General features: G+C 47.9%; 1 protein-coding gene across 1 annotated transcript in view; it reads left to right on the top strand.

Annotated features, from left to right (window-relative positions):
- The window catches only part of PRG4 (proteoglycan 4), a 99679-nt gene that overhangs the window by 71873 nt on the left and 419 nt on the right, over positions 1-27387 (top strand). The gene's annotated exons all lie outside the window — the stretch shown is intronic.

The raw sequence follows: 27387 nt of genomic DNA, 5'->3' as shown, positions 1-27387 counted from the left end.
AAGTCATTAAACCAACCTGAGCTTAACTTTCGTTTTACTATGGCACACAGCAGACAGGCTTAACGTAGAGCAATGTGCAAAGTATTTATGCAGTGCCAAAACAGTAAAAGTCAGAATGCAAAATAATAAAAATCCCAAGTGAATTAGAAAAATAGACTTAAACAAAGACACCATTATGACAAAAATGCAATAAGGTGAAAGGGGAATTTGTAAAGTTTTAAGTAGGAATAGCACCAAGAAGCATAAACTGCCAATGATAATCAAAGCTGTGGATAGACTAGGGCCTAGGACAATTTGCCGTTACCGCAATGGAGCCCAGGTCTGATACAGTCTTTTAAGTCCAAAATCAACAAAGGAGTACATGTATAAAGCCCCTCAGAACCACAGGGGAGACACTTGGAGATTGGCATGGTGTCCGACAGAGGCCAATAGCAGGGTCCACTCCAGGTTAAGTTGCCGCTGGTCAGCTAGGCATATGCAGAAAAAGACCTCTTGTACCTTATGTTCCTTTAGCTTTAACAGGTCAGCCTTATGAACCTTGGAGTCCACTTCTTTGTCCTGGGTACAAGAGGGAGCAGGTCCAGTCCTTTGGGTTCCTCTCAGGTCACAGAGAGCAGGACCAGTCCTCTTCTGAGTTTCCTCAGGTCCAGCAGTGATCTGAAGTAGGCATCTAGAGGTGCCACATATATGCCTGACACAAGCTAGTGGGCAGGATTGACTCCTGGGCATGCCCTAACCAATGGGGTAAAAGTTCCTGGGGGCAGCACTACCCACTGTGGCCATTTTCAAGATAACAAGCCTTTGGCCACACTAAACCAGAGCTCTGAGGGCAGAGGGGCATAATTTAGTAATTCCAGAATGCCCTACCCCCACATTTAACACTAAAATCCAGTTTGAGGCTGCCACTGTACCCCCAATGAACCCACAGAAGCCTTGAAGAACAAAAGTTGGGTTTTCCCGCAAGTATACAATGGATACACAAGAATTGTTTTGGCATCCTGTTGACCTTCTTTTTAAGTATGAGCCAGTGTATATGTAAACTTGGCAGATCTATCAAGCAGAATTTATCATTCAAGCACGCTTGAATGCCAAAAAGGATGCTCCAGTCTCTACTCTCCAAGTTCTGGGATGTTCATAGGGGTCAACTATGCACATTCAGGACAGGCTATTGCGTGCTCCAGCAAGGCAAATTTAGCTTCTAGGAACTTCAGGCAGAGAAAAAGGTCATTTTCAACTAGTTACTTTACTTTAATATTTATTACAAATCCAAATCCAGCTTCACCATTGAACTGGATTTTAATAACTATTAAAAATGTGTAATTCTTTTTTTTTTTTTTTAAATTAGCCCTATTCCCGAATCGAGTATTAAGATTTTTAATCATTTTAGTCGGGTTTTCTACAAAAGACAGTTAGACCTTCTACAGTGAAAAATAGCTTTGCCTACTTTTGAATACCCTGCCTTGTGGGTGACAAGGCCTATGCGGGGGTGACAATATTTAAAAGGGAGGTTTTGACTTGTCAAAAAGGTTTATTTTTACAGGTCAAGTTGCAGTTTTTAGACTGCTATAGTCAGGTTACACTAGCAGACCCGTAGCCATATTTGCATAACCACTGTAGTGGATAGCACAATAGCTGCTGCATGCAGTCCAGTAGAGAAAATTAAATTCCAGGCCCTGGGCACACTTTGTGCTATACGCTAGGGACTTATAGGCAAGTTACAGATGCCAATTGAAAGTTTACCAATTTGATCATGCTGAAAAGAGGAGCACAGGCACCTTACCTCTGGTTTGCAGGGATTAAGTGTACAGAGTTCTAAACAAGCAAATCAGTTAAGGTAAAAATTGGGGGATATACCATGCAAATTTCAACATTTGCTAAAGGCAAATGTTTGGATTTGGATTCTCTGTTCTTTGGATTGATTGTTGCCAGCACAATAATGCTAGCTGGAGTTGGGTGCTTGGTGAAAGAAATCCAGGTTACCAGATACCAGTCTATGATGCCTGGCCACCTGCCTGTTCACAGGCGGACAAGAACATGGTTTCATTCAGGTAGTCACAAGTGTACCTGTGAGGGCATCATTGAATGGGAGCAAGGGCAACTATGTTGTTGGCCCGAGCTCTAGTATTTCTATCAAAACATTGGTCTTAGTCTCAATGGAGCACCACTGTAATTCTAGTACCCCAACTGCCCTCCAAATCACCAGGTGAATGAGATACTTTGTTCTGTTGGTGGCCAATGAGGTGAGTCGAGCTCTGTGTCAGGAGAGGTATCAAGTCCAAAGGCATTTTGTAAACCAAGGTGTAGGGCGTCATCAGGGTGATGATGGAGGAGTGAGTCTTCCTCCTCGTCATCTTCTTCCAGAGTTGGACCCTGCTCTGGAACAGAATCGGAGCCGAAAAAAGAATGGAGCCTCCTCTGACACATGGAAGTGGGAGAGGCACAAGGTTAGAGTAAGGGTGCATGACAATGGGTTGCACTTTTATAATTGCATAGCACAACATCAGTCGAGCCAATACCTGTTCATGATTCTACATGGGCATCAGCACTAGGTCATCTACCAACACCAGTAGTGTCTGAGCTACATAAACCTGTGTGGATCTAGGGGTTACAGTGAAAACCTGCACCGGAGTTTGAAGGGCCCAGTAGCGGGCTCAGATGTAACTGGGGAGATCCTCTAGTGCAAACTCGACTGGAGGCTCCTGCGATTCAGCAAGTCTAAGACACCAGAGGGCACTGGAAGCACACTGAAAATTTGCAACAAGGCCTCTTTGATGACCTTGATATGCTGCGGAGTTGCACAATGCCTGGTACACTCTTGGCATACTTGGAACAACTGAGGTTTTGGCTCAGAGACATCTTGACACCATTGCACCTTCTCTTTGGTGTCAGAGTGGCAGGATGCTCCTCTATGCTCTTTTTTATGTTTGCGTTTGGCTCTTGACTTACCAGAGGACTTCAAAGGGGAAGTGAACCTGAGGCAGAGTGGGCCAGCGACTTGGAGGGGGATCCATACAAAGGCCGCAACAACTTCTTGTGTCCAGCGGCATACAATTTTTACTCCTGGGCTAGTATTGCCTTCTGAAGTATGAGGGTGAAATTATAACATGACTTTCAGCCATGTTCTGATCTCAGGCATGAAAGACACCTGGTTTGAGCCTATGAGTGACATCAGTTTCCTGCAGTCACGGGCACAGCTTGAATCAAGCCACTTTTCGAGGGGGACATCATTCCCTCACACACTGTAGAAAAGATTTGGTGTCATGGGAAAATCAACAGTCAGAAGCAGAGCTCCAGGTCTGTCTCAGCAGGAGTGTAAAGAAAAGAACTGAAGTCAGCATGCAGAAGTGGCGAGTATATTTAGCTCTGCTCTGTTATTTCCTGGGCGGTATGAAGCCAGAGCGGAGCCAAGCCACACAGCTGCTCACAGGAGTACTGCTAAGAAAAGTTTCCGGAACCAGTCCAGTGCCTTAGTGATATTCTAAGCTGGGGAATCTGCTATTAGAAGTATCTATCAGAAAGCTCTTTTAATGGATACCTGAAATCTGGGCTCCAATACTAGAATTTGGGCAGAAAGATTTTGGTCCAGATTTAAAAGGTAAGAATTGATGTTCTCAAGAAAATTGGCATACAGAAGGTGTTTTGAAAAAAAACCCAATTTACAGGTATATGTACTACAGAATTTTATAAACAAAAGTAGTACCTTAAGGGTTCTCATTTGGAAAAATGCACAGTTTCACCACATTTTCAGGTAGAATGTTTAGTGGAGGGCCTTGGGTATTAATAACGATCCTTAATGTTGTTGCTTTTAAAATCAGGACTGTGCACCAGAGGATTGGTACGATGGACTAGGAAGCTGGGCACTGGTTGTGGTGCAGCAGCTCGCCAAAACACCCTTCAGATTCAGGACTTTTTTTACATTGACTTTTGAGCATTCTACAACCACTTATTCAGAAGTCCAAAGCTGGTGCTTTTGCTGGCTATTTGGAAATATATTTAGGTGCCTCTTGCTTTAGGGGGCCGATTAAGCCGGTTTTGTAGGTGTGGGTACACATAATGTATATCAAAGATATTAAAGCAACTGTTAATATTCTTATGGTTGGGGTGTTAAGGGGGTGTTAAGAGGAGCAGAGTTATTGACCTATGTTCGCTCTTTTGTTGTTCAGCCAGTGAAAAACAATTTATTCTATTTCAAGGCCCTTCCTTTCTTCCTGGCTGAAGCTGATGTGAACTACCTCTTGTGCTTCCCCCCCACCCCCCAACCATCCAAAATCTAGTCTCCTCCAAATCTGAACATGGTCGAGGAAGTTCCCTTGATGTTGGGCCCACTGGGACTTCAGACTCTACTGCAGCACCTGCATATGACACTTAACTTGCTCGACCAGCAGTGTCCAGGATGCCATCAATACCAAGTCTCAATCACCCTCACTGAAATCAAGGACTGAGGCTTAAAGATAAGAATCATATCTTGATTGTCCTGGAATCTTGCCTGGAGAAAAGGCACAAAACCAAACCTTGCCAAGAATGACTCAGATGAGTGGGAGATTTTAAGAATGGGTCAGGTGTGACTTTGGCACGTTGAAAGTGTACCCTAGGTATGACTGGAGGTTTGCTGTAGCCTGGAGGTGGTTGACCTGCGGTGAGCCTGCCTTCAACAGCCAGTCATCAAAGGAGGAAAAGACTGTCACCCCTTACCTCAGAAGGTGTGCTGCCACAACCACCTTCACTTTTGTGAACACCCAAGGTGCACTGATGAGACCAAAAGGGAGCATAGTGAACAGAAAATGCCCCTGTCCCACCATGAACAACAGTGTGCCTGGAGGATGGGTATGTGAAAATAGGCATCCTGCAGGTCCAACACTATCATCCAATCTTGAGGACCTAGGAAAGATGAGACCTGGGCCAGGCTGAGCATTTGAAATTTCTCCTTTCAGAGGGCGCAGATCTGCAAAAGACCTTGGTCCTTCTTATGGAACCAGAGATTAGAGGGTATAGCAACCATGTCCTACTTCTAGTGCCAGCATCCCCTCAATAGCCCCTTTGGCTTAATGGGCCTGCACTTTGTTGCAAAATTGAGAGATGGTTCTCAGTAAGTTGCTGGGGTGCGAGGTTGAGGGGGGGTTTGGGGTGTACAAAAGGTGTGGTGGGGAAGAAGGAGGGGTGTATTTCTTGCAGATGCGCCACAGAACCCATACTTCTGAGGTAATGGCCCTCCAACACAGGTAGAATCAGTTGATTCTGCCTCCCACCAGGTGGCTGTGCTCTTTGAATATGATAAAGATACTTGGCAGGTGGGGCTGCAGGAGGGGCAGTGGCCTGGGCGGCCAACTGACCTTGGCCATGGGGGCGATGGTGGGCACCTCAGCCCCGACCATGAAACTGCTCAGTTCCTTGTGGTGGATGGGCAGGCTGGTAAAATGGGGCACCTAGGTCAAGGCTGTGAAAAGAGCGGTGGAACTGCTGCAGTTGGTGAAGCAGTGTGGAGAGGCCCAGAGAGCAAGCCTTAGCCCTGCTCTCTTTAAACTGCCTGGGAGCAGGGTCAGCCTAGTCCCGAATAGGCGAGTACTGTTGAAACACATGTCCATCAGGGAGGACTGGAAATCAATGGAGAACCCAGTTGAACCCGGCCATGCATGGTGGCAAATGGCAGCACTGGAGCCAATAGCTGCCAGATGGAATCTGCAGTGTTCAACCCACAACGAATTGTGAACTTTGCCGCATCACAACCATTTTGAACCACCTGAAACAGACTAAGACGAAAGTCGTGAGGCACGTCAGAAAGGTCTTGTGCTACCGAGTCTCAAAGAGCATGGGAATAACTGATGAATAAGCAGCTGGCATTTTCCATATGTTTTCACTCCCTTTGCTTATTAATGGGGGTAGCTGGAAAAGTGTTGAGGTTGGAACCGCTTATGGAGGCCTGACCCATCAGACTGTCTGGTGAGGAGTGCTGAGAAAGGAAAGCTGGGTCGCCTAGAGCAGAGCAATTGCGTCTGACAATCTGACGATGGACCGGCAGGCCAGAGAACAGTTTGGTCCAAGCACATAAGAGGGTGTCTGTCAGTATCTCATTAAAAGGCAGTAGAGGCTCGGAAGACATTGCCCTGGCTGGAGAATTTCATGTTGTCATTGACCTCTATGGTGGTATGCTGTAGATCAAGAACTTCGGTTGCCCTTAGCATTACCATGGCATTAGTAGCAGATTCTTCGGTGGCTGGTCCAAGGGGACAAAATGGGGCCATCTCTGGTGAGTTATTTAGGCCACTAAACTCTTATAGATCCTTGTGCCGGTGGTTGTATTGATAGACCTGAGTGAACAATACCCAAGCGTGTGTGCGTGTGTGTATGTGTGTGTGTGTGTATATATATATATATATATATATATATATATATATATATATATATATATAGATATATATATATGGGCCACCTGTACACAGGCATCGAATGCAGAGTGGGCAGGACTCCTGGATCCAGGGCAGTTCTGGAGTCCTTCTTGGAGGTTTCTTTGTGGCCAGGGCCGCTGTCCTTGGAAGATCTTGGTCCCTGGGTAGGCAGGCAGTCCTCGGAGGGTTTGTAAAGGTCGCTGGTCCTGCTGGACGAGTCGTCTTCTTGTAGCAGGAGTCTTAAAGCTGCAGACAGGCTGGTAGGGCTGGGGCCAAATCAATTGTCATCTTGAGTCTTCTCTACTGCTGCAGCTCTTCAGTCCTCCTTTGCAGGTCGCCAGGAATCTGAAGAGCAAGGTTCATGGGTGCCACTAAATACTAGAGTTAGGGGTGTTACAGGGGTCAGTGGGCAGTAGCCAATGGCTACTGACCCTAAGGGTGGCTACTCCCTTCCTGTGCCAACTCCCTTTGAGGAGGGGGGCACATTGCTAACATCCTCCAAATCAAGATGGAAGTTTCCACCAGGAGCGGGGGTAGGGGGAAGTCACCTCAGCTCTGGGCACCATGAGGGGGGGGTCCTATCTGAGGTGGTCATTCCTCCTCAAGTGTACTAATTTTCCCGCGGGACCTGCTGCCAGAAGTGAGGATTGGTCCTGTAGAGGGGAGCAGGGGTTATTTTGGGGGGGGGGGGGGGGGGGGGGGGGGGGGGGGTATTGCAGGCGTCTTCAGTAGCTGGAGTGCCCTGGGGCAGTGTAACAAAAAACAGGAGCCTTTGAGGCTCACCGCCAAGTACTGCAGTCCCTACAGGGGGAGGTGTGAAGTACCTCCACCCAGAGCAGGCTATGTCCCTGACCCAAGAGAGCACAAAGGCTGTCACCCCATGGGGTCAGAATCCTGTCTGTTAGTGGCAGGCTGGTACAGACCAGTCTGCCTCACACTAGAGGGTTGGGTGAATTACAGGGGACATCCCTAAGATGCCCGCTGTGTGCATTTTTCAATAAATACAACACTGGCATCAGTGTGGGTTTATTGAGCTGAGAAGTTTGATGCCAAACTTCCCAGTCTTCAGTGAAGCCATCATGGATCTGTAGAGTTCTTAATTATAAACTCCTAGCCCATGTACTCAATATGGCCACAGAGCACTCATAATGTCAAAGAATGGATTTCAACACTGTAGGGGCATATTGCTTATGCAGCTATGCCCTCACCTGTGGTATTGTGCACCCTGCTGTACGGCTTGCTAGAGGGATGACTTACCTATGCCACAGGCAGTGGTTTGTGGGCATGGCAGCCAGGGAGGGATGCCATGTTGACTTTACCCTTTCCTCCCCACCAGCAGACACAAGCTGGTCTTTCCTACGCCCTCACTGATACCAGTGATGGATTTCTAAATACAGGTGCCCCCTGAAAACCTTATCTGACTACTAGTGTGTTGACTGGTCTGAACCAGCACAGTCACCCTAGACAGATTTCATACCTCCTGAGGTGAGAGGCGGCACTCTGGGAGGCCAGAAACAAAGCCTGCCTTGGGCAGAGGCATTATCACCTCTTCCAGGCAGGATGGACATTCCAGGATGGGATGCTTCAAAGGACCAGCCGCTTTTGTTATGCAACGCAGATCTCTCCAGGTGGCAGTGATGACCCCCCCCACCCAACATCCTGACCACATTTATTGGCGGCAAGACATGCAGGAAAATTAGTAAGATTAGGAGGTGTGCCCACATCATGCTAGTTGTAGAGGCTGGCTCAGTTTATGGTGTATACCTATGGTGTGGCACCCTTTACGGAGTCCAGGCAACCCTTAGTGATATTGAATAGGCGTCCAGATAGCAGAAGCTCTCTAGGGGTATCTGAGGCAAACAGCTAGAGTTTATCCAGGAGGTATGTAGAACACTTGCAATACCACAGTAGTCAGACAGTAACTTAGTCGCAGAAAAGAACCACACAAGTGTTGCAAAAATAAAGGCTACTTTATTACAGCACTACTACTAAACTGACATTGGTATATCTCCTTTTGGAGATATTACATACAATATATACATAAAATAACCATCAGAAATAGCATATACATATACAGGGCCCTAGGGGGGGCTCAAACTATATACAAAAAAATGGAATGTGAAAGTGGGACTCCAGCCAAAGTAAGTGTGGTGGTTAGCTAGGGGCTGAGGGCAGTTAGAAACACCAAAGGTAAGTACAGTAGGTGACCCCAGCAACCAGAAGTAGGCCAGTTACCCACCTAGCTGTCCCATAGACTAACACAGAGAGTAGTGGTTGGAGTTCATGGAATTCAGGACTCTTCCCAGTGGACCCAGAGGAAACCAGCAGGCAAGAGGATGGATGGAAAGTGCCCCTACCCAAGGATGCCCAGGTGGTGCAGGTGGCAATGCCCACCGTCCTGAAGATGAAGTTGCTGTAATTTGGTGGGAAAAGGCCAGTTGCAGGGTGCAGGAGCTGTAGAAGATTCCAGGAGTTCCCTATGAGATGTCCCTTGATCACTGGATTGCAGGAGGGTTAGTGACCAGCCAGGTCACCAAAAACACTGACAAATGCAAGCAGGAGCAGAAGAGGAGATTGAAAAGTTTTGGTGAACAACAAGCTCCAGGGGATTTTATCTAGGAGGGGGGAGTCAGAGCTCACCCTCAGCACACAGGAAGGTCAACAGAAGTTGGTGGAGTCCCCAGGAATGACCCACAGGTGCTGGACACAGGGAGTCAAAGGAGGCCTTACCAGCCCAGCAAAACAGAAGTCCCACACCGCAGTACAGGAGCTAATCCTCGGTTTGCAGTCTTGGGGGGCAGGGCTTCTTGGAGCCTGAAGATCTCCCAGAGGAATAGTCAACAGGTCTTGGCAAGTGCAACAGTTAAGGTGCACGGGGGTGCCAGTCCAGCGGCAGGAGCAAGGGCCTACAGTCTGCCAACTTGGATAGAATACAGGCATGGCCCAGAGGAGGCCACAGACTCACCACCTGAGAAGCAGGTTCTTTGGATGTCCATGGACAGCAGACCCACCAACCGGTCGACGTTGTCTTGAGGACCTGTGGATGCAGGGGAGTGACTCCTTCACTCCAAGGGAGATTCCTTTGCGCTTCCTGTTGCAAACAGTCATTGTGGCCATGGGGGATGCACAGCCTTGGATGCTGCAGAATTCTTGTAGGATCTGGAGAAACAATGTTGCAATGGGAGCTTTCCCACCAGGAGCAGACTTGTTCGGTCCCAGCGAAGAGCAGCAGCAGATGATGTCTGGCAGAAAGTTCCTTGAAGAGTCTTGCTTGATGAATCTGAGGACCCACCTGTAAGGGAGCCCTTAAATAACTTGAAAAGGGTGTTGGTCACTCTCCACAGTGACCCACCTATCGGAGGAGGTTAGGGACTTCACCTATCTGGCCTACCCTACCAGATGCTCCCAGGGGCCTCTGCACATATTATTTTCAAGATGGCAGAATCAATTGGCCACCTGGCAGAGCACTGGGCACCCCCCTAGGGGAGGAGGTGGACAAGGTAGTGGTCACTCCTCTGTACTTTGTCTACTTTCACCCCAGAGTGGGAACTGTGGTTCCTGAACTGGTGCAAACTGGATTATGCAAGGAGGGCACCAAATGAGCACTTCAAAGTAGTCTGGTGGAGCTCAGAGGCCAGATCCCACTGAACTACAGTCCAAAACATACTAACACCAGACAAAAAAAGTGGGGAGTACTAAAACCAGAACCCAGCTTATTACACTAGTCCCACACCTAAAGTGGACTAGTTGATGTGGACACCGCTTTTCACATTCCTCCATCAAGTTTTGGACTTAATTAGCATTCTAGGGTCAGGGTTATGCCCACTTCGCACCGGAAATGCTCATATAAAGGGTGTAGTCACCCTAAAGGTAGGCAACCCATTGGCTGCTACCTGGCACTCCCCTTAATGCTCCTATATTGAGTATTTAGGTGCCCAACCCTGAACCCCAGAACTCAGATTTAACAGATCAAGAGAAGGATGAAGAAGTCACTGCCTGGCAAGAACAGCAGAAGAGCTCTGGACTTTTGACTTCAAACCCTGCTTGCAACTCTCTCGAAAGTCGTGACAGTGACTCATCCTGCAAGCTGGAGAACTACCAAAGCCTCTGGTAGCCTACCAGCACTTTGAAAATCGCCGCCCATGTCCCTTGGAGCAGAGGAGCTACTTCCCTGAAGGCCACAGGCACCAACAAGTGAAGTCCTATTCACTGTACTTCAACTCCCTGGCCCCACCAACACTGCAAATGACCAGGATAAAGTACTCTTGCTCTGAAGGACCAGATCGGTGTCCTCACCAAGTGTCAAGACACTGGGACCAATCGGAGTTGTGCAGCACCAACCCCCTGGGTACCAGATGCACAGCACTAGGCACCAACAGTGAGTCTGTTCTGGATTCCTACTGCACCAGGGCCAAGCAGCCATCAAGGAACATCAGCATCACTGAGAACAACTTTGTGAGCAGCCCAGAAGTCTTGATTTTGCGCCTGCCAGCTGTTGGCCCTTAAGCACAAGGATCATCTTTGAGCACCAGCCCAGCCACCCTAACCACTCTTGACCAGATCCAACTGGGCTGGGTATGTAAGAATCAGCTGTGCCTCTTTGCTGTAAGACCCCTTGCGACCCAAGCTCCAGTTTAGGAGCTTTCTGACAGGTCCCCCTGTGCAGCCTGTTTCTAGCCCCCCTTCACCGTAGTGTGCCCAGCTACAACTTCACCAGCACCCTGTTCCCAGTGAAATCCAGGCTCTCCCCTCCCAAAGAACTACTGATACAGTTTTGGGCCTTGGCTCACAATCACTCCAAACCCTGAAGGTGAACCCCTGAAACTGAACATATCTATCTTTATACATCTGACTTCTCCGTCCATAGGACTGCATTGTGCGTAAAGGTGCACAAGTTTGAACATTTTACTTATCTGTGAAAATTCAAATCAAAACAGTACTTACTTGTGAACAAAGTTCTTGCTTTCAAAACATAAAATGAAGTGTTATTTTTCTAATATAGTCTCAGATTTATTATTTGAGTGGGTCTCATTTATTGCCTTTGTGAGTACAGCACATGCTTAGCACTGCCCTCTGATAAGCCTAACTGCTCGCCCACACTACCCCTAAAGAGTGTGTTAGTATTATCTACTTTTGCCTCCATAAACCAGTTGGGGATCTACTGAACTCTACATTCATGGTGTACTTCTTTTTAGTGCACCATATAGAGAGCCAGCTTCCTACATTGGTGGCTTAGCGGTGGGGTCTGCGACTTTGCATTTGCTAATACCACTTGGTCATTAAGTGACTACACAAATAAATCCAAAAATTGCCTTTAGTTTTTTTTTTTTTTTTTTAGCAATTCATCATTTTTTGGAAAGATATTAAAAGTAACTGTTAGGGTCCCTGAAGTTTAAAACTTTTTTCTAGCTCCAAAGGGTCCCATTTTTAGTGTGATAATGAGTACCTCAGAGTAAGTGGCCAAGGAGCTCAACCTTATCCATTATCTGCAGCTTACTTACAAGCAGTTGAGGACCCTCTGTAAAGGGTAAGATATAAAATGGCTCACACCCTACTACTGCAATGCTTCAGAAGCTGTTGGCAGAGTATTAGATGGCCCATCCTGCGGATGAGGCCACCGACCTTGCAATGAGTGAGGAGGAAGATCCAGCTATCCCTCCACTTGAATAAGAGGTTGTGGTACCTGCACCCAGCAGCCAACCCAGGGTGCCCAGGGCACCTGCCTTTAGCAAGAATGGCTACGGTCGCTCAAGGTACATTGATGAAATCTCTGAGGAGGAGGCTCATCTTGAAAATTGGCCCGCAGTGTAGCCCTGGAGAACAGGGTACTGGCCATAGAAAGGGAAAGGGCAGACATTTGTTTAGCACCAAGGAATAGTGGCAGCAACATAACACCTAGGGACATAGTTGGAACTTCTGACCCTAACATTCCCAAAGGGATTGTCGCCAAGTATAAAGGAGGGTAATATCACCAATTGGTTCACAACCTTTGAGAGGGCCTGTACCCTGAGAGAACTTAAAACATATTTGGGCTCTCTTCTTTAAAAACTTATCAGGAATATGTAGGGGTATGCTCCTGACACTGAATGAGGCAGTTGCTGGGTCCTGTGAACTCTTGAAGGACACACTGATTAAGGGATTTGGACTCACATCTCAAGAGTACAGAATTAAAGTTCAGGGACACTCGAAAAACCCAGTCAGCCCTGGGTAGATTTTATTGACTTTTTAAGACATTAGGTGGCTGTTTTAAAGGTAACAATGTGCACAATTATGATGGGCTTTATAATTTAATTATGAAAAAGCATCTGTTAAGTAATTGTATTCGAGATAAGTTACATCAGCACCTGGTAGACCTACTTCCACTTTCTCAAGAGTTGGGGAAGAAGGCAGACCACTGTATCAAGACAAGGGTGATCAAAACTACCACTGGTGGGAGAGACCACAAAAAGGAGGCCAACAAGCCTCTCCACCTCAAGGGAAAGATGATAACCAAAACAAAGATAAAAACAAAGTCTTCTAAAGGCTCTCAAAAACATGCTCAGGAGGGTGGGTTTGAGACTCTTACCAATCCAAGGGTGGGTACAAAGGTGAGAACTGGGATCCCAAAGAGGCTTGGTGTCCTGACTGAAAAGCTCTTGGACACCGAACTGGAGACCCTACACGTCCCAAGACAAAGAATGCCTCTACTGCACCTGCAGTAAATACAGTGGTACGTCTGTAGATTGGATTTCAGTTAGGCCCTGACCATGTCAGTGAGCCCACTTAAGCAAGTCTAGTTTCAGAGGGTGGGGTGGATGTAGCTGCCCTGGCTGTCTGGCCCAGTAATCTGGAGAGATACAGACAAAAGCAACATACCAATAGGGTTAGAGTTGAACACAGAGACACTGGTGCCACTGTCATGGCAGCCGAGTACTGGTGTCCTTGGAATAATACTTGACTGGGAAGACATATGCAGCCCTCAACGCTGATAATCAGGCTAAGGTACATCCCATGGTGATGGTGTCCTTAGAATGGGAAGGAGGTAGTGATATCTTTTGCAATTCCCATACAATCCTCAGCATGGGCTGGGGTCAAAAGAAAGACTCATGCAGCTATGCTGGGTATACCTGAATGGGTGTGCATCAAAGCCAGAGCACAGGGTGACAAAGTAGTGCTGGAGTCTGGGATAATGGCCCAACCTACCAAAAGAAAGGGCAAGAACACTGGGAAACCAGCTTCTAAACAGATACCAGGTCAGGTCCCCTTTCTTTAGGAGGAAGACCTGTCAGCCCCAGAGGGAACTGAGCCCCAGGAGCTTGGTCTTTACCAGGCAGAGCTTTTAGGCCCAGCGGGCCCTCTAGGGAAGATCTGTGCCACGTGCCTAGGACCTGTCCCACTCTTGAAAGCCAGAGACAGCAAGCAGCTGATCAGGAAAAGGGAAGTATCAGTGGCTCCCAGAGGGCCTATTGGGAGGATGGCCACGCAAAGACCCCCTTAATACAATTACCAGTGGTTGGGGTTCCCTTTCAGAGGGTAGGAATTGATATTGTTGGTCCCCTTGATCCTCCAAGGGCATCAGGAAACAGACTTATACTGGTTGTAGTGGATCATGCAACCAGGCATCCTGGAGAAATTTCCCTGAGGACTACTACTGCTCCTGCAGTAGCTAGGGAACTCATTGGTATCTTTACCAGAGTTGGCTTTCCAAAGGAGGTGATGTCAGACAGAGGGACAAACTTAATGTCTGGTTACTTGAAACACATGTAGGTTGAATGAGGAGTGACTTATAAGTTCACTACCCCATATTACCCATAGTCCAATGGCCTTGTTGAAAGATTCAACAAGGCATTAAAAGGCATGATTGGTGGACTCCCTGAAAAACTCAGGAGACTGGACGTCTTACTGCCATGCCTGCTTTTTGCCTACTGGGAAGTGCCACAGAATGGCGTAGGGTTTTCCCTCTTTGAACGTCTCATTGGTCATCCTGTGAGGGGACCATGGTGTCTTGTGAAGGAAGGATGGGAGAGGCCTCTCAAAGAACCTAAACAGGTCATTGTGGACTATGTGCTTCGTCTTCACTCCAGAATGGCTGAGTATAGGTAAAAAGCATCCAAAATCCTTCAGACCAGCCAAGAGATCCAGAAGCTCTGGTATGACCAAAACGCTGCACAGGTGGAGGTCCTACCAGGGCCGAAGGTGTGGGTTTTGGAGCCTGTGGCTCCCTGGGCTCTCCAGGACAAATGGAGTTGGCCCTACCCTATCCTAGAAAGAAAAGGGAAAGTCATCTATCCAGTAAACTTTGGTTCTTGCAGGAACCCCCAAGAGGGTCCTCCATGTCAATCACCTTAAACCCTATCATGGCAGGTCTGAGATGGCCATGCTCATGATCAATGAGGAGGGCCAGGAAGCAGAGAGTGAAACTCTCCCTGATCTCCTCTCCAACAACCCTAAAGATGGATAATATAGGGAGATGGCTACCTATATAGTGCACTAAAATAAAGTATACTGTGCAAAGAGTCCAGTGGATCCCCAATTGGTATTGCAGATCCAAAAGCAGAGAGGACTAATGCTTTATTTTGTGGTAGTGTGAGCGAGTAGGTAGGCTTATTAGAGGATAGTGCTAAGCATTTGTTGTACTCACAGAGGCAATAAATGACACACTGTAGAAGTTGGCTCTGTATACACTATCTCAAAGTGAGAGATAGAGTGCACAGAGTCCAAGGGTTCCCCTTAGAGGTTGATAGTGGCAAAATTAGACAATTCTAATGCTCTATGTTGGGTAGTGTATGTAAGGAAATGCCTCCTTGGCATGGTTACCCCCTGACTTTTTGCCTTTTGCTGATGCCAAGTTATGATTGAAAGTGTGCTGGGACCCTGCTAACCAGGCCCCAGCACCAGTGTTCTTTCCCTAAACTGTACTACTGCTCCCAGCACAGCCCTGGCACACAGATAAGACCCTTGTAAATGGTACCCCTGGTACCAAGGGCCCTGTTGCCAGGGAAGGTCTCTAAGGGCTGCAGCATGTCTTATGCCACCTTGGGGACCCCTCACTCAGCACATTCACACTGCCTCACAGTCATTTTCTGCCCACCAGCACACACAAGCTAAGTCGGCATAGCACTCCCATCAGAGTGCCATGCCCACCTCTCACTGCCTGTGGCATAGGTAAGTCACCCCTCTAGCAGGCCTTACAGCCCTAAGGAAGGGTGCACTATACCACAGGTGAGGGCATATGTGCATGAGCACTATGCCCCTACAGTGTCTAAGCAAAACCTTAGACATTGTAACTGCAGGGTAGCCATAAAGAGTATATGGTCTGGGAGTTTGTCAAACACGAACTCCACAGTTCCATAATGGCTACACTAAATACTGGGAGGTTTGGTATCAAACTTCTCAGCACAATAAATCCACACTGATGCCAGTGTTGGATTTATTGTAAAATACACCCAGAGGGCATCTTAGAGATGCCCCCTGAATACCCGCCCGACTCCTAGTGCTAGGCTGTCCAGTTTCTGCCAGCCTGCCACAACCAGATGAGTTTCTGGCCACATGGGGTGAATGCCTTTGTAACTCTGTGGCCAGGAACAAAGCCTGTACTGGGTGGAGGTGCTTCTCACCTCCCCTGCAGGAACTGTAACACCTGGCGGTGAGCCTCAAAGGCTCATGCCTTTTGTTACAGCACCCCAGGGCATCCCAGCTAGTGGAGATGCCTGCCCCTCCGGCCACTGCTCCCACTTTTGGCGGCAAGGCAGGAGAGGATAATGAGAACAACAAGAGGAGTCACACACCAGTCAGGACAGCCCCTAAGGTGCCCTGAGGTGACCCTACCTTTAGAAATCCTCCATTTTGAGATTGGAAGATTTCCCCAATAGGATTAGGGATGTGCCCCCCTCCCCTCAGGGAGGAGGCACAAAGAGGGTGTAGACCTAAACTCACCCCTAAATTTAGTATTTAGGGGCGACCCAGAACCCAAGAAAGCAGATTCCTGCAATCTACACAAAGGACTGCTGACCTGAAAGCCCTGCAGAGATGACGGAGACACCAACTGACTTGGCCCCAGCCCTAACGGCCTGTCTCCAGACTCAAAGAACCTGCACAGCGACGAATCCGATAGGGACCAGCGACTTCTGAGGCCTCAGAGGACTGCCCTGAACCTGAGGGACCAAGAAACTCTTGAAAACAGCAGCACTGTTCAATAGCAACATCTTTGCAACAAAGAAGCAACTTGTTGGAAAATGGGTTATTGGTAGGGCAGGTAGGTACCTACACCTAGCAACAAGCCACTAACCTCCACATAGGTACAGTTAGGTCTCAGTAAATTAATCCCAGCTCAACCCTTGGTAGCTTGGCAACGAGCGTCAAGGCTTAACTTAGGAGACAAAGTGTAAAGCATTCAAATATCACAAAACAGTAATTAAATAAAACACAGGAAACAGTTTAAAAATCCAAAACCAATTTATAAAAATAGTTTATATTTTTATCTTTAAAATGACACAATAACAATTAAAATCGGTTCAGGGGAACCGGAGATATGAATTTTTAAAGAATTATTACTTTTTTAGCGCTTAGAAACAAAAAGCGCCAATCGGGTCATCTGGTTGCACCTCGACCGGGGCAAAGTCAAACTTTCAGGCCGACCGCGATGGAGCCCTGCTCGGCTACATGTCGCGGGAGGCCTCGGTTAAAAAGTTACCTTCTGACTTAGTCTTTATTTTGAAGTTTTTTCTTCACCGGGACGAACCTGCCAGTTGAATCCGACCTCCTGGAGCCCTTGTCCGGATACGCGATGTGGGTTTCCTCGGTGGAGACTTTTACCTTCGGACTTAGTCGTTTTTTCGAGATGAAAATCCTTCGACCGGGGTAAACCTGGATTTTGATCCGACGTCCATGGAGCCCTTCTCGGATACGATGGCTGGGAGGTCCCGGTCAACTTTTTACGTTCGGACTTAGTCTCTTTTTCGGAGATTTTTCTTTACCGGGACGAACCACCAAATCAGGCCGGGTCGCGGTTGAGGCAAGCCGGCTAGAATTTCCGCTGCGGGTCGGTCCCTCTCTGGAGCTTTTTTCCAAAAATTCTCTAATCTTTTCCAAACTTCTGGGGCTTCACCCAGATGTTCTTTTAAGGTTCTTTTGGGGTCCACAGCTCACCCCAAGGGTCCAGAAGTTCTGCGATGGTCCTTGGGGGGTGCGGACTTCAACTCCCAGAATGCACCTGGCGCAAACTCCTTTTTGGCCACTGGACAGTGGTCAGCTGGTCGCTTTCTTCAGGAGTTGGTGCAGGGGACTCTGGTTTAGCAATTTTTCACCTGTAGCAAACAGGGAGTCCCTCCTTGAACCAGTTGAAGCCAGGCAAAGTCCTTCTTGTGGTGAAGCCCAAGTGTGCAGCTGGTGCAGTCCTTCTGAGTGCAGGGTCCAGGTGCAGGCCAGGGGTCCAGCAGGGCAGTCCTTCTCCTTAAGTTCTTTCTTCTTGAAATTTGGTGGGGATCTGAGGCGTGGGTGCAGGTCTGCCAGTTTTATCCTTGCTCCTGGGTGAAAAGCAGGGGGGCCCTGGTTCTCCAATCAGGGACAGGGTCGTCCCCCTGTGATGACCACTTCCTGGGAAGTGTGGCAAAAATCCATCCCAGAAGGCAACAGTCTCCAAAAATCCAACATGGATGAATCTGATTTTTGGAGGTTACATCTGGCTGAGCCCACCCACTGGTGTGGCTAAAAATCATAAACACACCCCTCTCCTGCCCTCTCCTAATCTAATCAAGGGGGCACCTAATTGTCTGGGGTTGCAGGATGTGGGGGTGTTGCTGGGTGCTCCAAATGTCCTTCTCTGCCTTTGAAGACCAGTTTGGCCGCCCTCCCCCTTCCTGCCTCACCATCTGCTGAGGGGAGATTTCTCTCCCCCAAGCACATTCCTTTGTGTGAAGTCAGGCCACTTCACACCTCATCAAGGTAGCCTGGCAGAAGCTGCTGCAGGCTGGCCAATCAGAGCACAGCAGCAAAAACAATGCAGAGCTGAAATTGGCAACTTTTTAGGTAAAGTCTAAACTTTTTACCTGAACAAGTTATATTAAATCCAACAACTGGAAGTTGTGGGATTTATTACAACAATTAATTTGATACCAAATTCTTGGTATGTAACATTTAAGGAGACTTTAAAATTTAAAATAAAGTCTGCCCATTCTAGCCTATGAAGGCCATTTACTTCAATGAGGGAAAAACGAATTTGGCTGTTTTTACCTCACCAGGGCTTATAAATCTATTTTTATAAAGTCCCTGCTTATAGTTACATGGCACCCAGCCCTAGGGGCACATAGGGCACACCTTAGGGGTGACTTATATGTAAAAATAAGGTAGTTTAAGACTTTGGAAGTACCTTTAATTCCAAAGTCGAATTTGCATATAACTTTAATTTAAAAGCAGCCAGCAAGGCAGGCTTGCTTTTAAAATGACACTGGGCACCTCAGCAGTGCACCTAGGTGTGCACCACCTATGCTGTGGTCCCTAAACCTACATGCCCTACCATATGCTAGGGACTTATAGGTAGGTTAACTTAGCCAATTATAATTAGCCTAATTTGCATATCCATTTTACACAGAGCACAGGCCCTGGGACTGGTTAGCAGTACCCAGGGCACCATCAAAGTCAGGAAAACACCAGCAAAAAGAGGAAAATGGGGGCAAAAAGTTATGGGGCCTCTGCAATCAGCCCTGTTTTCTCACACAACTTTTAAAGAACTCACTCTTCCCGCCGGAAGCGTGAGACTTCACACTCTGCACCCGACACCCCCCAGCTCAAGCTCCAGAGAACACACACCGCAAAGAGGACTCCCAGGCGACTGAGACTACGTGAGTAACCTGAGACGACCCCCCCTTGCACCCCCACAGCGACACCTGCAGAGAGGATCCAGAGGCTCACCCTGACCGCGACTGCCTGGTAACAAGAAACCAGACGCCTGGACCAAGCACTGTATCCGCAGCCCCCAGGACCGAGAGGAACCAACCTCCAGTGCAGGAGTGACCAGCAGGCGGCCCTCATCCTAGCCTAGTCGGTGGCTGGCCCGAGAAGCCCCCATGTGCCCTGCCTACTTTGCATAAGTGACCCCCGGGTGCCCCAATTGCTTCCTATAGCAAACGCGACACCAACTTTGCACACTGCACCCGCCCGCCCCTGTGCCGCTGAGAGTGTGTTTTGTGTGCCTGTTTGTGTCCCAGTGCTCTACAAAATCTCCCTGGTCTGCTCCCCAAGGAAACTGGTACTTACCTGCCAGCAGACCGGAACCAGAGCACCCCTGTTCTCCATATACACCTATGTGTTTTGGGCCCTCCTTTGACCTCTGCACCTGATTGGCCCTATGTTGCAGGTGCAGTGACTTTAGGGTTGCCTTGAACCCCCGATGGTGGGCTGCCTATGCCCAGGAGACTGAACTTGTAAGTGCTTTACTTACCTCAGAAAGTAAACCATACTTACCTCCCCCAGGAACTGTTGATTTTTGCACTGTACTTTTTAAATAGCTTGCCATTTTAACCTATACTGTGTGTACTACTGCTTTAATTCAAAGTTCCTTACTTACCTGTGTGGAGGACCTTGCATTTTATGTATTTATTTCAAATCTTGAATCTTGTGGTTCTAAAATAAATTAAGAAAACATTTTTCTATATAAAACTATTGGCATGGAGTTAAGTCTTTGAGTGTGTGTTCCTCATTTATGGCCTGTGTGTACAATAAATGCTTAACACTACCCTCTGATAAGCCTACTGCTCGACCACACTGTTGGAAGTTGGCTCTGTATATATTATCTCAAAGTAAGAGATAGTGTGCATGGAGCCAAGGGTTCCCCTTAGAGGTGAGATAGTGGCAAAATAAGATAATTCTAATGCTCTATTTGGAGATCCACCTGTCCTTCCACTGGCCTGACAGGTGGCACAGGAGTTACAAAACATTTACTTTCTGTGACATGCCTGGCCAGCAGAAGTGGTTGATCAACCGGCTCAATGTTTTTCTGAAGATGTCATGGGCCAAAATTAGGAGAAACATTGCTGAGGCACTACTAGTCTCCTGGTGGCACCAGGTTTAAGGTTTCTGGCATCAGTATACAGGAGCTGCTCCTCCCAATAGGTCCTGTGGGTACCACTAACATCACCTTTTTCCTGTGCAGCAGCATGCTGCCTCAGGCCTTCAAGAGTGGAACAGGTTTGTTGTCCCTGGCTCAGATCTTACCTCGAGGTCCCTATGGTCCCAGGAGCTCTACCTTGTAAGCCCCAAGCTCCTGATACGTTCTCTCTGGGGCTGTTAGGTCTTCTCCCTGAGGTGAGAGATCCTGCTCTGTGATCCTGTTTGGAAGCTGGTCCGCAGTCTTCCTACCCTTTCTCCTGGTAGGTTGGGACATTATTCCAGGCTCCAACTCTACTTTTTCACCTTGTGCTTGCTCTGGTCTTGACACACTCACTCAGTGATACCCAGCATAGCTAAATGGGTCTTTCTACCTCAGCTCAGGCCTCCAGATCATTCCCTAGCAGACATTGGACAAGTATGGCAGGTGATACCACCTTCTTTTGGCCAGTAATCCCACCCCATTCCAAGAGCACCATTGCCATGTGATGGACCTGATTGTCAGCAGTGAGGGCAGTATCTGTCTCCAGGAAGATGCTGATCTGAGGACACCAGTTGCTCGGTCACCGGGGTGACACTGGCACCAGTGTTTCAACTTTAACCACATTGATATGTGGCTGTTGTCTGATCTTCTCCAGACTACTGGCCCAGTCAGGGCAGCTATATCACCCCACCCTCTGAGAATAAAGTTGCCTCAGTAGGCTCACTGATATTGTCAGAGCCTATCTGTAATTCCATCTGGAGACTTACCTCTGCATTTACTGCAGGTGCACTAGATGCATTCTTTTTTTAGGGCAGTTAAGATCTCCAGTTAGGTGCCCATTGGTTTAACAAGTGTTCCACCAAGCATAGCCCGGGTCCCAATTTTTCTCCTTGTGCCCACCCTTGGACTGGGAAAAGTCTTGAGGCCCACCCCCTTGTGCACGTTTTTGGGGGCCTTTCAAAGACTGTTTTTGTCCTTGTTATGGTTACGCTCTTTCCCTTGCGGGGGCTTTTTTGGCATCTTTATTTCACCACCCTCTACCCCCACCCACCAGTGAAAGTCTTGGTCACCCTAGTTTTGACCCAGTGGTCTGTCTTCTTCCCAAACTCTTGAGGAGAAAGTGGACCTAGGTCTACCAGGGACTTGTGCAACATTTCCTGAACACAATTACTCAGAGTTTCTTTCAGTATTAGAGTGTAAAGCCCTTCATAATCATGCACATTGGTACCTTTTAACCAGCCACCCAGAGTTTTCACTGGGATGTCCACAAAGTCAACCCAGGACTGCCTCAGGGTTTTTCAGTTCTCCCTGCATTTGATTCTGTACTCCTCAGGAGTCAACCCAATTCCCTTAATCAGGGTAGCCTTCATGAGATCATAGGATGTTGCATCTGCCTCAGTGTGAAGAATCTATCCCTCCACTTTTCTGAGAACAGTTCCCAAAGGCAAGTTCCCCAGTGCTGTCTGGCAAGTCTTCTGGAGAAACTGGTCCTCTCAGGCTGTGAACCACTTAGTGATATCATCACAATCCTCATATTTGGGGACAATCCCCTTGGAGATTTTAGGGTCACAGTGCTCTACTGTGTTCTTAGTTATGAAATTGCTGCCACCATACATGGGTGCTAAACCCATTTCTATTCTTTTTCTTTCTTTAGCTAAGATACTGTCTTCCAGGTCTAGTCTCTCTAAGAGAGCATCTTCTTCAGAATTTACATCTCTGGACCTTGAGGAACCCAGGCCATCCTGACGAGGAGAGGTGTCCTAGAAACTTAAGGTATAGATTCGCTATTTCAAGTTGAGGAGAGTCTCTTTCCTCCTCCTCCTCCTCACTTTAGTTTTCCTGATTTTCATTATCAGGGGCTCCGTCAGAAGGAAGGGCTTTCTCATACTCTGCCAGTAGCTCATGGAGCTTTTCACTGGTAGGGTTTGAGCCAGTTTTTATGTTATACAATTTACAGAGGCTCCTCAATTCTCTGTGTGAGTTAAAGGTAAAAAGTGAGGTAGAGCTCCACAACCCTGTACTCTGAAGTACTCATTTTACTTAAGTTGGGACCTTTTTGAGTTGGACAAAAATACCACACATTTGCAGTCCTAACTACAGTAAGTTTTTAAGTTTTAGTGTTAAGCTACAGGGACCTACAGAGGGCCCTAACAGTTACTTTTGGGAATTTGGAAAAATACCCAATTCAACAAATGCTATTTAACTAAAGGCAATTTTTGGATTTACTCATGTAGTCACTTATTGACCAAGTTGTATAAGCAAATGCAAAGTCGAATGCCCACCGCTGTTTCACCAATGTAGAAAGCTGGCTCTCTATATAGTACACTAAAATGAAGTACACTGTGCAGAGTCCAGTGGGTCCCCAATTTGTATTGTAGAGGCAAAAGTAGATAGGACTAATTCTCTATTTTGACAAGGTAGCACCAAAGTTACACCCTCAGCAGCACAGGAACGGCTGGGTGCAGAACACCAACATAGAATTGGGCGCCTAAAGCAAATCAATGGGGGAGATCAGTTTTGGAAAAAGGCTGCAGACTCAGGCTAGGAGGCTGAAAAAAGAAAACCCACAGCTGGCCAGGTAAGTTCTGATTCTAGGGGATGTAGGGACACCTTCAGTCCAGCTCCCCAAAGCTCAGGGGATCTGGGTGCAGGGGCGGCCTTTGGCATCAGGAACAGCTTACCGGGCAGGTCAGGGGAAGTCTTTGGTTTGAGGCTGCATGTTTTGAGGCAGAGTTCGGCATGGGCCAGCCCACGGCTGACTCTGTAGGAAAGTGGGATATTTCTGACATAGTAACCTCCACTTTTTCCCTGGTCTCAGTGTGTTTTGACTGTAGTACACTGGGAACCTGCTAACCAGGACTCCAGTGTCTGTTTCCTCTCCCACAAATTTAGTTGGCGCATAACTTTCACACCTCCCAGTTGGCATGCTGGTGTACCCCTGTAAGTCCCAAGTATATGGTACTTGGGTACCCAGGGCATTGTTACACCAGGGGTCCCCCATGGACTGCTGCATGTGTTACGCCGCCCATGTAAACTGTGACTACAGGCCTGCCATTGCAGCTTGTGTGAAGTGGTGCATGTACCTTTCACCCCAGATATAAGGCTCACATTGTAACCTGGTCACTGCACTCTGACCCTATAAGTCATCCCTTAGGTAGGCCCTTCAGCCCAAGGGCAGGGTGCATGGTTTTAAGAATGAGGGCACTCCTGTGTGAGCAGAGGTGCCCCTACAAACCCTAGGCTCTATTTCCTGGGCTCTGTAAGTGCAGGAAAGCCTTCTTGAGGTATGCAGTGGACCCTGGTCATCACGAGATGTCCAAGTATATAATGGCTTCACCGAACCTAGGCATGTTCGGTATCAAACATGTTGGAATCATGCAACTACACAGATTCCACTGTTAGATGCATGGCACCATGTACTGTGGGGGCTCCTTAGAGGATTCCCCCATGTCTGCCTGTGCAGACTTGCAGGGTCCGCGGGCACACCAGTGCTGCCTTAGACCCCAGATGCTGTTCAGCTTAACTCTGGCAGAGGAAGGCAGAACAACAAATTTCCTGTAGAGGAGAGGTATTACCACCTCTCCTTTATAAATATGTGACTGGAATAGGGTGGAGGTGCTCCTGAGCACCACCAGACTGCTTTTAAGGGCACATCTGGTGCCCTCTTTGCATAAACCGGTTTACTCCAGTGCAGGAACCCTCGACTCCCACTCTGGCGTGAAACCACACAAAGGACAGGGGAGTGACCACCCTCCTGTCCAGCTCCTCCCCTAGGGAGGTGCCCAGAGCTCTGCCAGGAGGCCACTGATTCTGCCATCTTAGAAACAAGATGAGCAGAGGTCCCTGTGAGCATTCTACTGGTCAGTCCAGCGGAGTAGCGTAGGTGGGTCACTGCAGAAGCTGTTCAACCCTCTTCCTTAAGGGCTCCCCTGAGGGTGGAACCCCAGATTCGTCTACAAGAGGGTCTGCAAGATTCTTCCACAAGGTTCAACTACAAGACTCTTCTGCAAGACATTTCTGCGACCTGGACACTGGAACTGCTGCTGGACTTGGTGGGAACAAAGACAAGACTGCACCTAGTAGGTGGTTCTCCTACTGCAACTTTCTCCCCGTGAATTGCAAGGACTCTGTAACTTCCGTGGCCATGCACCCTCTAGTCACAAGGACTCTGCCTGGATTTAGGACAACAGGAATCTCCCTTGGAGTGAAGGAGTCGCTCCCCGGCATCCGCAGGGACCTCCACAACTACAACCGGTTTGTGGATCCTGCTGCCCCATGGTCTCTCCAAGGCTCCACAACACAGGTGGTGGTTCTGTGGCTCTCCTGAGATCTGCCAGGTCTGTGGTCCCTCAGAGCTGCTCAACCAGAACCCCTGTACACCGACTATGTTTGCCAGTGCCAAGGCTTGGTGTCTCTTCAGTTTGAAGATCTCCTAGCTCTAAAGAGCCCCAGCCTCCAGCATCACACAGCTCCAAGAATGACGTCCTCCCTGCAACCCCTGCGATGTGGGCATCCAGCTTTGCTGTGCTGCTGAGGCCTCCCCGCTACTCCCTGTGCCTGCTGCCAGAGGGTCCCTCCTGGAGGCTCCAATGATTCCTGCCTGCTCTCCTGCTTCCTGAGGACTGGCCCAGATTTCCCTATAAGGTTGTGTCCCTTGGACCTTGCTGGTTCCCAAAATCCTGCAACACTCTGTGTAACACTTTCCTGCATTTGCCAAGGCTTGGTGGTGGTCCTACTGGCCACTCACCCCTCTGCAATTCGATGACTGGCATGGGACAGCTCGAGGACATCTCCTGGGATCTTCCAGCATTGGTTGGACACCACAGCTTCACTTCTTCGACAACCGTCCTGCAGGAAAAGATCTTTGTGAAGGGTGAGCATTGTCCTCTTGCACCTCCTGGGCATCTCTGTGTGGTCTGGACTCTGCCCCCTCTTTCCTTAACTCCTCTTCATCAGGTAGCCTCCTCTACCACTATGAGAGGCCTGAGTTGCATTACAAAGGTGGCAAGGCCTTTGAAGCTCCCCGACCTGGAATGTTCATTCTGCCGGGTGTTAGCACCTCTACCCAGAGCAGGCCTTAGTTCTGAGCCCTCGAGAGCATTGGCTCTCACCCCAGGGGGACAGAACTCTAAGGTGGCTGCACTGGTTTTGCCCAGTCAGTGTCCATGCTAGGAGTTGGTGAGTTTTCAGGGGCACCTCTAAGATGCCCTCTGAGTGCATGTATTAATAAATACATGACTGGATTCAGTGAGGGTTTACAAATATGAGATGTTTGCTACCAAACATCCCTTTCTTCAGTGAAGTCATTATTTACCTGGGGAGTTCGCAATGACCAGTGTCCAGCACATGTACTTAAAATGTCTCTTCCCTGTTTACTTACTATATCTGAGTTTCGACAAAGACACAGCAGGGCATATCTGCTCATGCAAGTATGTCCTTGCATGTAATATAGTGCACACTGCCTCTAGGGCTGGAAAGCCTGAGAGGGGGGTGACTTACATATACTGCATGCAGTGTAAAGGGGGACAGGGCACCCAAGCTGTGTGCCATGTTGTGTTTCCATTTTAGTTTTAGCACCGAGACACGCAGCCTGCGAAAGCACTGTGTGGACCTAGTGAGAGGGCCCCTGAGGGTGGCATAATTCGTGCTGCAGCCCTCAGGGGCTTTCCTTTAGTACCCCATGCCCTATGTACCAGGGGCATCATTTACTAGGAACTTACAGAGGCAGCTAAAGGTTTGTCAATCCAGAAAAATGACTGCAGTTTTGGGGGAAAGATCTTGCACTGGGAACCTGTTTTGCAGGGACCAAGTGCACTTTCAGTCGAAATTGCAACAGAAACAAGGAGGGGGAGGAGAAAACCTCTACTTTCTGTGGCACTATTGTATCAATGTATCTTTGGCGATAATTGTATGTTAGGAGACTTACCTGAAGGGGACAAGGGGCACTATATGATGTCCATAAGGGGCTTGAACAAAAAACGCTGCGCGTACTCTAACGCTTTCAGGTGAGTTGAGGACAAGTTGCAGGGTGATGGATCATGGTTTGAGTAGACACATGCAGCTATCATGTATATCTGGCAGACTTCTTTTTACAACTTCTGAGACAGGGTTTAAAATTAAAACCTTAAGCAAACACTTGACCGAGCTCCTGCCACATGATGAGAAATTTGGTCAGTCAACCATGGAGAACGATCTGGATCCACATCTAGGCAAGTAAAAACAGGCACTCAGTGCCGCAGTTGGTGCCTTACATGTATAGCTGTCATCACATTTTGGGTTTGCGAAGCTGTGGCTGATGCCGTATGGCGCCACCTGGCAGTACGGAGAGAGATTGTGATTGAATAATAAATATTTTCTGGGATATGTCTGGCACCTGGAGGTTAATTATCAGGGGAGGAATCTTGAGGGATGTCAGAATGTACATATTTATCAGTTAGGATTTAGAGGTAGGTTTCCGAGAGGTCACCAACTTGATGCGATCACCTGTTGTATGGGAGCTGCTTCAATGGCTGTGTTTAGCACCTCTGCCAGTCACACAATTTAAGATACTTACCATTTCTCTTCATGTGTGTTCTCCTATAGTTATATAATAGACACAAATAATGAATGAGAACCCAACTGTAAATAAACATCTCTAAAAGCTAACAGTTTCAGAGAGTTCATAGCAGGCAATGAAAAGGGGAATTGTTAGCGGTGTGAAAGGGACTGCTTCAAAGATGCAGGACAGTCTGTGAGGAGAAGAATCTTAACCAATTTAGTAAATACTTCAAATATCCTCTTTGTTGCAAGTAACAATGACGAAAAGGGGTATTGTGTAACCCTTCTTGTGCTTATCGTGACATCACGGTCAGGGCGTTTTCTATTTGGCTTTAAGTGTATCAAGATAAATAGATAAAAGGAAATGGAAATCTGGTAGAGTAATGGTGGGGGGATTTCTAA

This window comes from Pleurodeles waltl, chromosome 4_2 (assembly GCF_031143425.1).
Source record: "Pleurodeles waltl isolate 20211129_DDA chromosome 4_2, aPleWal1.hap1.20221129, whole genome shotgun sequence".
NCBI classification, from domain to species: Eukaryota; Metazoa; Chordata; class Amphibia; order Caudata; family Salamandridae; genus Pleurodeles; species Pleurodeles waltl.
The sequence above is the reverse complement of the archived record's forward strand: the minus strand, read 5'-3'. Positions and strand labels throughout refer to the sequence as shown.